General features: G+C 41.1%; 1 protein-coding gene across 2 annotated transcripts in view; it reads right to left on the bottom strand.

The window, feature by feature from the left end:
• Positions 1–12413, bottom strand: part of LOC116628940 (schwannomin-interacting protein 1) — a 139320-nt gene that overhangs the window by 53294 nt on the left and 73613 nt on the right. The gene's annotated exons all lie outside the window — the stretch shown is intronic.

Here is a 12413-nt window from a genome sequence, read left to right as displayed (position 1 = left end):
ATACTCAATAAAGACTTGACTAAATTTAAACCACCAAATTAAAAAAAAATTCAATAGGGATATTATTCTTAATTAATTTTTACCTATCTATCTCTCCACCTCCTCAAAAACTCTTACTATTAGCCACACAGTCTTCATCATGCTACTGACAGAGAAAAACAAGTACTTTATGCCTGAGGAATGAAACCAACATGTTTGACATGTTTGCGCATCAAGCCCTATCTTAAGGAATGCTGGGAATTTGCATTAGGAATATATGGTGATGTATTTATAATTTTGTAAGAACACCTCTGTTGCTTGGGAAGAGAAAAACCTATTTTTAGAAATATTCTTCAATTTTGTGATTTGAGATTCAAACAGGAGAGAAGTTTGCTACCTGAGTTCCACTCCAGGGACACATGCACATGCATGGCTTCAGCTTCCCGGTTAGGGGAGTGAAGAAGGGGCAGGGAAGGCCCCATGGATGATCTCACAGGTTCGGGTTTTGGCACCGGGTTCACCGGGTCCCAACGAAAAGTACCCTGGAGGTGTAGCCTGCGGAAGCTCCTAGCTCCTAGCTCTTCTCTGTGGAGGAGAAAGGCCGTGGGACTGAAGGACTCTTTAGGCCTGTTCATTGGCAGGTGGCACAATGAAAGTTTGATGAATGAAGCAGAAACCTGAGCTAGATCATCCTAAACGTAGGATGAAGAAAAGAGGACAGAAACTTTTCAGGGAAAGGAAACAATATTCAATACACCCTCATCCCAAACTCCATCCTTCTCTATTGAGTCATCCACACTGGACAGAGACATAGACTTCTGTGTGGAACACCTTGCTATACAACCCCCTAGATTAAGTTTCTGGAATCATAAGTATGTGTAAGGAAAAGTAGGCCCAGTAAAAGTTCCTTTTGCAAGGTGATAAATAAGATGAAATGAAAATCCTATTCCTAATATAGAAGGCATACCCCAACTTTCCAACTACTTTGACAGTCTATGACCTAAAGACTCAGGAACATGCTTTCAAGCTGTAAAGGCCTAAAAAGCCGCTTCCAGGACTCTGTTCTCTTCTGAAAACTAAAGGCTCTGGGATAGATTACATAAGCTCCTAAAAACATTTATCATGTGTTGTTTAAAAAAAAAAAAAAGTCTAAACATGATCCCAGTCTTCACAGTTGCTGTTCCATAAATAGTGGAAGTGACTCAGAGGTGGCTCTGGGGAGAACAGATTTCTGACAATTGTATCCCAAATCCTGTCAAAAAACCCTCTCAAGTGGTATAAACAAGATTAAAAAAAGGTAATGTATCAAGCAAGCTTCCCTTTATAGTCATTCATTGGAAAGGACTTTGTGTTACAATTTAAATTATGATTTGCTAGTACAAAAAACTTTAAACAGAAACCAGCTGTTCCAAGAACATTTAAGCTAGAATAACTCACCAAACTACAGTAACATTTGTTATTTTTGGACCAAAAAATATTGGCAAACTGTGGAAGTATGGTCTATGTAGCGTAGAGATTCTTTTTTCTTCTTAGGTCTACACAACTTTCCTTCCCATAAAAACTATTGGGTTTCAGATTTAGGCAGGAGATACAAGAGATACACTGTTATTTTCCAGATCTGGAAACTGAGGCCTAAGAAAGTTGTGACATGCCCAAGAATATAAATCCTCCTCTCCTCGAATATCAACAACAAGGCATCAAAGCAAGAAAAAAACAAACAAACACAAAACTCCAGATTTTCTAGTTCATATCTTGTGAATGTGTTCTTATTAAACAATGCTAAATAGAGGCCCACTAGATTTGGAGAAATAAACCCCTTTGACTGAGCCAATGTAGGTTGGCCTCAAAATCAAAATCTATCATAAAGTAAGAGGCTGCAGTATCGTTCTACCTAAATCTGAATCAAAGGTATGCTTAAAAGGAAGAAAAATTAGAGTATTTCTTGATTAAGCTGTTTTTCTGGGACTGAGCAAACTATGGTGTCTGTAAATCCAGAAAAGTATTTTTTTCAATTGTGGCAGTTAATAGCAATAGAATGAAAGAGATTTTTGGGGTAGTGACTGGAGTGATAAAAGTCACGTCTACAAGTCATGTGAGCACACAGTTTCAAAGTGAATTATTGGGATTAGGGACTAACTCGGAGGGGGCAGGGGGAACTTTCTGGCACAAGCTGTGTGATTTGATAAGGGCTTGGCTTACACAGCTGTGTACATTTGCCAAAACTCATTGGATAATATACTTTTGCACTGTATGCAAAATTTACCTGAAAAGAATAAAAAAGATCTGGTGAACAAATTCTGAACTGTAGTTAATGATATGCAGGCATTTGAAATGCATCAATAAATGAAATGAACTGATGGATAGATAGAGGAGATAGTTTGATGGCAAGCTGTGACAAAGCAAGTTTAGTAAAACTTTAACTGTAAAATCTGGATGGGGCATAAATGGGTATTCACCTAAGAACTGTCCAGTTTGAAAATGTTCATAATGAAATTTTAGGAAACAAGGCAGTTATGGGGGTGGGAAAGATGAGCAAGGAAGTTATTGTCTTAAGCATTGTTTTAAACTTTTAAGCTTTTCCTTAAGAATTTTGGAAAAGCAGGTAGACATTTTTTAAAGCTTTCAGCTGTGCTTCCTTCAGAGCAATGGAAGAAAAGGAATTATGAAAAACATCAATCCTGGCCACATTAGGGCAACTAGGTCCTTGAAGGACCTACCAAAGAACACAATTGGTGTCATCTAGACAACAAACCTTGGAAAATGGCTTTATAGTTTACAAAGTACTGTCCCTGACATTTCCCTCAATTCTTACAACCTTGTAGTTGAGACAGATTCCTATTATGTGCTATGTGAAGAAGTGTTTCTGTCCTCAAGGAGTTTGGTAAGAGAAATAAGGCAGTATACAAATGATTGTATATAATGGTGCATGATTTGTGCCTTCAAAGAGATTTCGTTGTTTGTTCACTAGGAATTCTGGAGACGAGGAGAACTCTTAGCAAGGGTACACCAGGAGACTGCAGTAATCTTGTTCATTTGGTTGTTCACGTCTTGAATACCTATCTTTTTTATTTCTAGATTAATGTAAGTTTACTTAGAACTTGGATCTTGGTTGGTTTATTCAGTGCTAATATCCCCAGCATCTGAAATAGTACCTGGCATGTAACAGGCTCTCAATAAATATTTTTAACTGAATGTATAAATGACCACGACCTTCAGAACGTCATCTCATTTATCTTGGGCCTCAGTTTCCTCTTCTATCAACTGAGGATGTTAATTCCTTGTTTATTGGATTGCTGACAGGATGAAATGAGAATAACGTGTAAAACAGCTCTTGGGTGCTCAGGAGAGGAATAGAAATGGATTTTTCCCCCTCTCCTAATTAAAGGCAATGCAAGAGGTCAAGAACAAAGAGAGGCCTGAACGATGGAGGCGATAGTGGGGATGGAAAGGAAAAGACAGAGGGACGAATTGCATGAGACACCGTGAAAAACGAACTGATGCATCCAGCCAGCGGTCTGACTTGCGAGTGAACAAGACAAGGAGTCATAAGGCTTTGAGGGTACTGCTGGAGTAAAGCTGGTGCTGCGCAAAGAACAGGGAAGTCAGAAGGGGGAACTGATTCTGGGGGACTGGGCTGCAGTAATGAGTTCTTTTATTTCTCCCCATAAGTTCTGAGTTGAAGGTGCAGGAGGCAGCTGGGGCTCAGGAGACAAGTCAGGTCAACAGATAGAATTTGGGTTTTTTTTTGCAGGGACAGGAAAGTTGAAGCTGTAGAAAACTAGATGAAGGGAGAGATTGTAGAGAAAAAACAGTAAGAAAACAAAGACATCCTGTGGTAAGCACAATAATGACTTCCCAAAGTATCCACATCCTAATCCCCACCTGGGAAAGGGGAATTAAGGTTGATAATCAGCTGACCTTGAGATGGGAGATTATCCTGGTTATCTAGATGGGCCTAATGTCATCACAAGGGTCCTCAAAGTAAAAGGAGGAGGCCGAAGAGGAAGGATCAGAGAGATGGTAATGTGGGAAAGGCTTGGCCCAGTGTTGTTGGCTTTGAGGACAAAGGGAGAGCTCACAAACCAAGGAGTATGGGAGGCCTCTAGAAGAGGAAAGGAGATGGATTCCCCCCTAGAGCCTCCAGAAGGAGCACAGCCCTGTTGACATGTCCATATTAGTCCACTAAGACTCCTTACAAACTTCTGACCTCCAGAACTACAAGATAATTATTTGTATCGACCTAAGTCACTAAGTTGGGGTAAATTTTTGTAGCTGCAATAGGAAATTAATACTAATCTTGGGTGAAAGCCCACATTTAGAGAGCAAGAGGAAGCAAAGGGAATGTGGTTAACAGGGTGGGAGGAAAATGAAAACCAATGTAGTGAGGGGATGATGGGGGCTGCTGGCAAATTGCACTAAATTGCTTCAAATGCTTTTCTGCAGGGAAGCAGACAAGACTAGTAGGGTGGAAGGTAAACACAACCAAGAGCCATTAGTTCTGACTATTAGGAAGTCGTCGGTTCCTCTTGAGAGAATAATCTCAGTAGTAGTGTTTTAGGGTGGAAGCCAGGTTATAAGTGGTTAAGAAGTTGAAGGACTGAGTAGAAAGCAGTTTGTAAGGAAGTCTGTTGATGAATTAAAGCATTAGGGTGGTAGGCTGGAGTGCATAGTGGAATCAGAGGGGCTGTGGTTGTGGTTGATTTTTCAGATAGGGGAGACCCAAACATATATGTGTTCAGCAGGGAAGGAGCTAGTGAGAAGGGAGAAATTGACGACAATTGGTGAAAATAACCAAAAGGGCCAGGTCCTGGAGTTAGACCAGGAGCACATGATGGGTCTTCATTCAGCCGTGGACCTGAAGATATGATGAACAGAGTTATGAAGCAGTGTTGAGTAAGGAGGAGGTCACGGTGGTCCTGGTGGAGAAAGATGCAGGAGCACACGTGGGGAGTATCCTTGGGCCCTTAAAGGAGGAGCAGGTGGTTAAGACCTGAAGGGCAGGGAGGGATAAGGTGGGATCAGAGAGTCTGGACCAATATGGTGGAAAGCTTTTCCAAGAGATTTGGTAGAGGGTGCTGCTGTATTTCTTGAAAATATTCAGCTAATGCTATAGAAGAACAAGAAAAACAAATGGGATGAATGAAACTTATGAGGTGTGAAGAACAGATGATGAATATGTAGTAGCCTGTCAGACATATGTAAAACCGCATAAGATATTTAGATGGAGACAATGAGTGCGCAAGCAGACAGAGGCAGAATTCATGGTATGTGTTAAGTATCAGTAAGTCAGTCAGTAACCTGGATGTGTTAGACATGGATCAAGCGTGTGTGTGCAGGGCACAGAAAGGAATGGAAAGAATAAAGAAGCACCTAATATTCACAACACGCTAAATAACCCGAGGCATTCAATATTCATTAGATTGTACACTGACTGTCCACTGGTGACATCCATTCTGGCCCTACGTGTCCTCTGCCCAAAAAATGCAAATACGATCCATAGCTGCTCATCAGCAGAGGCGGCGAGCTACAGAGGAAGCCGGAAGGACTTGCCCCTGTGTCTCTGATAAACCAAGTTGCATGTCATTGGCAGGCACCTCTGTCTAACTGGGCCTCCCTTCTCCAACTTCAACTCTGGCTCACAACCTTATCATCGACAGGGAAGGTGGCTGTGGCAGAAAGGCTGGACATAGCAATATTGCATAACCTAAGATTCAGGTAGTGTGGTCCTACGCCGTATCCTGTGTATGTCAGTGTGTCCCCTTTCCCTTGCTTTTTGATGTGCATTCTCACTTGAGTCAATGAACTATGATTTGAGCATGTTACTTTGGTCTGCGACTTCTGGGATAGAGTGTCTGTAATGGACTTGGAGGCTCCTGTTGCATCGAGGTCATTTCTCACATGACAGAGAGAATGCTTGGTATCAGAATATTCCCACAAGCTCTGAGGCCCAGAAATGGGAAGTGAGAGAAGTATAAAAATGAGATGGGTTATAATTTTTTTATCCCTGTAACTATAAATAAGGAACTTATCTGAGAGTCTTACAAACCACTGTAAACTAATTTACTCAGAAGTTTTTACTATTCTGACCCTGGTTACCTTTGTTTCAGGTATTAAAAATAGTTTCCTGAGCAAATTATTAGCGTGAATCAATGGTTGTCACATTTTCTTTTCTTTTTTGAAGTATTAGAATCTGTTTTTAAAATGAAAACTGATATGCAAAATAATAGAAGTGTTTTTAGAGCAACATAAAATTTTTAGTTCAAATTTATGATATTTACCGATTATATCCTTTATTGAGAACATGAGGCTGTTTTGTTGTACATAAATATTTGAAAATAGAACTTACAGACGTCAGTTAAAGTTTTAGTCCAACTGTATTTTTACATTTATTTAGTTTGTTTGATTGCACCACATCAAGAGAATCTGGTTTCACATAGATAAGTAGTGGGAAATGGTAGCCAGCCTTTTTAATAGCTTATGTTGCAATCTCTGATATTCTTCATGAAACATATCTAGAAGCTTGACAGCAAAGTAATAAGAAATTTATTTCCAGATTGACTTACTAACACCATAGAGCAACTGCTCACATTTGTCATAAGGAACAGATAGAGAAAAGACAGAGTGCCCAAACTTCCAACAGGTCATCTCTCTAGAACCAGACCTGCTCATTTGAGGTATGGGCCATTCACTTGGCATTGTGCAATCTACCTATTAGGCTTGATGAGGGAATGTGCCCTAACCTGGCACTGAACTGTGCTGGGCCCCGTGGGCATCTCAGATAATTTTTCCTTCTTGGACATGCACAGGCATGACTTTTTAGTAAGACCAGTCCAGAGGTACCACCTACATGGTCAATGACACGTTTACAAGTTCAGTTTTAAGGACCTTTGTAAAAGACTACTTAGCCTGGAGAGATAAATTAATATGCTGATGTCAAAAAGGGGGTGGGGCAAAATACTTTGCATAGATATGAGGGAATGAATCACTACATTTGGGCTGAAATGTTATATTCTTCTTACCACAGCTTTTCGGGACCACTCTTCTCCAAATGCCCAAGGCCTCACAGACAATCTCATTTGTATCTATATTCAGAATTATTTTCACATCTCTTTAATTACCAATTTGATTTTTTTGGGGGGGGGCTGGGGGTGAGGTGTTTAGCAGCTCATAGAACAGGTGCAAGTGAGCCTTTAAAAATATCTCCCACAACCCTGGGTTTCTACAGACAACAGTTTGAAACCAGATGCGTCAGGCCGTGTTATAGCAGGCAGGCTCCCTCTCCTTCTAGAATAATGCGATGCTTTATATTTCAATAGAATCTGCCAAAGTGCTTGTTTATTGGACACGGTCCTAGTCCTCTCCCCATAGTATTTTCTGGCCAACGCTGACTGAAATTCGCATGCTGTAGAAAAATAGTAACTGACTCAGATAAATTTGGGTGAAGTCTACATGGTTTCATCCCAAATTTATGTCAGTTTTTAAGGACCATTTCTTTTCGTCTCCATTTCCCAGCCTTTGGAGTCACAGAGAGCAGTGGCAGGAAAGTGAAAGGTAGTATAAACCTGCCAGGGCTAACACAAAACTTTCAAACAAGAATAAGTTGGTCTGTCAAGAGGAGCCAAGCCAGAACTAGCGCAAAGTGTGCGTGTGTGTGCGTGTGTAGAGGAAGCAGGGGCACACTCTCCCTCCGTCCCTCCAGGTTTTTCAGTAGCCCAGACAGCTTTACCTACCAATACAAGTACGTGTAGCTACAGCACCACATGGAATCCCCATGACAGAAAAGGCTGTTCATTTCTCCAAGGTGGCGGTGCTTGACTTAAAACCAGGTTAACAGAGCATTAGGGAAGGGGACAGACCCTCATCTTGAAGAAAGGTGACCTCTAGTGGACAACGGTGTTTTAAAACCGGTTCCAATTGTGAATAGCATTAGAAAACAAAAATCATGTGAAAAGTGTGCTTCATTGTGTAACTGATCTTCCCAGGATGTTTTTAAATACCAATTCTAAACATAAATACATAAGTCTCCAGTTACATTAATGGAAGAGTTTAAAGTTACACCAAAGCTAAGACATCCACAGTTACAATCTAGGCTATTTTTGATAGTTCTGGACTTGATGGAGCCTCGGACCAGGAGTCACAGAACTGGGTTCTGGGCTCAACTGTGCTTCTTGCTAGGCAAATTCACTCGGGTAACAGCTTCATATCTAAGAGTCTCCACTTTCTGGGATGCCTGGGTGGCTCCCAGGTTAAGTCGGTTAAGCGGCAACTCTTGACTGGCTCAGGTCATGATCTCAGGGTCCTAGGATGGAGGACCCGGTCGGGCTCTGCGCTCAGCAGGAAGTCTACTTGAGATTCTCTCTCTCTCACTCTCTCCCTCTGACCCTCTCCCCACTCGCACGTGCTCTCTCTCTAAAATAAATAAATAAATCAATCTTAAAAAAAAAAGGAGCCTCCACTTTCTAATCTACATGGAATGTTTGGACTCAGAACTGTCATCTTCCTTTCCCGCTACCCCCACTACTACTTCTAGGCTGTCAAATAGCTACCATTTAAAATTAAGTTTATTTTATATCCCGAGGTTTCCAAATGAGCAACAATAAAATTAATATCACGGTAGACATTAGCATTGGGCGAGTCAGCAAAAAACTATTAGATTTCAATTCAAGGTCTTCCTTATATAAATGTAATAAAGATAAAGGCACTGATTTTTTTTTCTTTTTTACGTTGCAAAAAAAATATTTCAAAAGCTACACACACTAGATCATCAGTTTGTGATGACATTTTAGCTTATTATGAAAATTAGCCACCATTTTCAAAAGATTTATTTCAAAGAATAAAACAAAGTAATGATGAAAAAAAGAAACATAATTTATGTAGTATATCTCTTCTGGAACCTGCTCATCAACTGACATATTTTCCTAGTGTGTCACTGAACACAGGAAAGAGGCATAATTTATGAATAAACTCTATTAACGTAATCTCTAAGGAACTATTAAAATTCTTTAATCTTAAATCTTATTGTTCCCCCTCCCAATACCAGAGTAATGTAGAGATGCTATTAGTTATAATGGGATTTAGTGCTTAAGATCTTCCTTGGGTATATTCTCTAACTAGTTTTTCTGGGGCCAGTTAAGCAACAATCTGAAATTTATAATCTTTCTAATAGTCGCTTTTCAAAAGAGGTGTTGGAATGACTTTTATTTGCTGAAGGGTAGGAAAGCAAACATTGGTCCAAAAAGTTTTTCTGAAGTGTAATAAAGATGCTAGAATGTCATTTAATGATTTCATACACTTAACTTTATCTTAAAGCTATCGAATGAAAGTTTCTCATCTTTTAGAAATAAATTCTTTCTGAGGAGAAAGGTACTGGTTAGGAAATTATGCTCCTCCAGACAGTGGACAGTGAGTGGACTCATTCTTGGAGAGGAGGGTTAAAATCCGTCATGGATTATTCATAAGCAGGAAAGGTAATCTGCGTATTAATCCGGACTCTTCTAAAACTCCCCAGCTGAAACCAGTTTTCCTCTGCGAATATCAAAGAGAGCCTCTTTCAGAAACATAGGCTAAGCCAACAAAACATTCACTTATAAGTCCCTGGCGTTTTCATTACTTATTGAGAAAGTCAAGATAGGAATTAGCAGTGTTTTTGAGGTTCAGGGCGTCGCAGAATCCCTATCCACCTCACTCTGATATTCTCCTCTCCCTTCACCTGAGACCATAGAGTTGGCTTGTTTTCATTCTCAACAGTCAAGCAGAGCAAAAAAAGAAGAAGAAGAAAAAAAACAAAACCCTAGGAAAAGAAATACAATCCGTTATGACCAGACACCAATGCTTCCTCTCTTTCTCTCACGGCCTCTGACTTGCGTGAGAATAGCAGCCAGCTAAAAAGGCACACGTCTGCTTTACAGACAGCAGTAGAAACTTATACTGATGGTTTAAGCTACTTGTGTTTTGTTTTGAGGTTTTTTTAAATCAAATTCATGTTCCAAAAGACAGAAGCGATCTCTTCAGCAGAGCTGTTGCTACAACTAAGGTGATCAGACCTCTGGCCCTAATTTTAAATGGCATACATTTATAAAGCATCCTTTTAAAAGAAATTAAGCCTCATTCACTCCCCCAGTTGCCCTATTTGATAGTTTTGAGAGTTGCATGCTTTTTGATATAGTTCCCAAATTGTTATGAAAAATTAAGTGCTTGCAGCCTTACCCTTTGTGAATGAAAAGTACTTCTAAAAACATAAATCAGATTATGTCACGTCTTGGTTTAAAACTCCTGGTGGCTTCCCAGCACCACATGAGGATGAAACATTTAGCATGAAATAATAATTTCCTCTCCCTGCTGCTCTAGGTCCTGACCTACGTTCGGGACTTCTTTGCACTACTCACAGTCTTGCTCACTTCGCCCTGGGCGTACTGGCTGCCTTTCAGTTTCCTAGAAAAGCCAAGCTCGTCCCTGACTCAGGGCCTTAGCGTGTGCTACTTCTCAACCTGACCATGCCTCCCTCTTTGGCCAAGTAACTTCTGCTTAACGCTGGAGGCCTTTCCCTAGCCCCTGATCTAAATAAAGTCTGGCCTCAAATGTAGTCAGTACATTATGTTTTCTTTCTTAGCCCTTACCACAATTTGTAACTATTAGATAATTTGTGGGATTTGTAATGTTGACTTGCTCCACTAAGACGGTACGGCCCATGAGAAAGCAGGGGCCGTATCTATGAAGTCTACCATTATATAACCAGCATATGGCACAGTGCCAGGCATATGTAGTAGGTGTTCAACGAATATTTGAATGAATGCATGCCATTCTCAAAGTTCTCTCACGTCAGAGCCTTGGGCTTCAGGGCAGGAAGCATGCCTGCACCCAGCTGGTATTAGCTGAGTTCACTATTGCGGTAAAGCTGGTCAAGTGCCCAGCTCGCCAACTCAAGACAGTGAAGCCTCACCTGGAGAGCCAACGGCTGCCTGCCAGCTTGCAAGCTAAACCTGGTGAGGCCTTCTGACAACATCTCCCTCCTCACTGTGAATTACAGCTTTGGCAGGCTCATCGGGGCCCCCTCCCCTTGCTGATGTGTCTCAGCGGGAGGACTGACCGGGCCAGCTGGACCTGAGGCCAAATAATCATTCACAGCTTCCCATATAAGGCTAACAGGTACTAAGCTGAATCCACTAAGCCTCCGATTTAATTCAAAATCAGTAAGGAGAAAAAAACCCAGCCTAATGTGTTCTCCCCCTTCTCAATTGGCTCCCTTGTGTAATGGATTCTTGACTCCATAGGACAGCCTGGAAAAATAGCAAATAATTTGTCAACTTGTGCACCCCAAAGAAGGATATTGATAAGAGTAAAAAGTCAGAATCCTTATATTTAAGGAATGTTAATGTTCCAGCTAGTTTTCTCATTAAAAGAATAGGATGTAAAATGACCAGTAGGAAGGTGAACTGAGTTTGTGAAAGACTGATACCTTTATTTCTTATTTTTTTTAAAGATTTTATTTATTTATTTGAGAACGAGAGAGAGAGAGCGAAGAGAGAGCACGAGTGGGAGGGAGGGGCAGAGGGAGAGGGAGAAGCAGGCTCCCCGCTGAGCCAGGAACCCGATGTGGGGCTTGATCCCGGGATACCGGGATCATGACTGGAGCTGAAGGCAGACGCTTAACCGACTGAGCCACCCAGGCGCCGCTAAAGACCGATACTTTTAAATGTGCCCACGGTGGAGGTTTAGACCGGAGGAAAAAAGGCAAAAAAATATTTTTTAGCGTTTTACTTTCTTAGAAGAAAACAAACAAAAATGACAGCTAAAAAACAAGCATTAAGCTACAATTTAGGCTGCAGCTTTCCAGAAAGGGTTCTAATGTTTAAAGAAGAAATGCTGGATGTGGCTTGAGTGGCTCTAATCCAAACGCTCCCTCTCTGTAGAAAATACTTGCTATTGTGTATCACAGCATCATCACTATGATTTCCGCAGTAAAAGAACTACTACATTGTCAGTATTTCAGGTACCTGCTTGCCCGGTCTTGGTGACAAATTCATCTTGAATCTGGGTCAAGGGTGCATCGAGTACATGTCTGGCACTGTTGAATCTAAAAAGCCCGTGTAGACTCCTCATTTAACACCAGTCACCATTATCCAGGTTCAATGGCTTAATCTGTGGAGGGCTCTGCTCTCCCCAGACTATGAGTGCAATAAGGCAGGTCTGCCATCTGCCCCCAGATTAATGATGATTCCACCTGCTATGTATCCTTGTCCTGCCCTGCCCTGCCTGTGTCACCTCTTTCTTACCCAAGACTACGGTTCTCGAATGGACGCACCAGAGGATGTCTTCTGTAAAGACAAGGGGAGAGCTCCTACATGCAGGCATGAAGCATGCTCAAGGAAGAATTCAATCTTCTCTTTGGCATGAACAATAATAATTCAGTCATGCTTCACTTGGAGTTAAGAATA

The sequence above is a fragment of the Phoca vitulina genome, unplaced genomic scaffold, assembly GCF_004348235.1.
Source record: "Phoca vitulina isolate PV1807 unplaced genomic scaffold, GSC_HSeal_1.0 scaffold145, whole genome shotgun sequence".
Lineage (NCBI taxonomy): Eukaryota > Metazoa > Chordata > Mammalia > Carnivora > Phocidae > Phoca > Phoca vitulina.
Note: the sequence above shows the minus strand (reverse complement) of the source record. Positions and strands in the feature narration are given on the sequence as shown.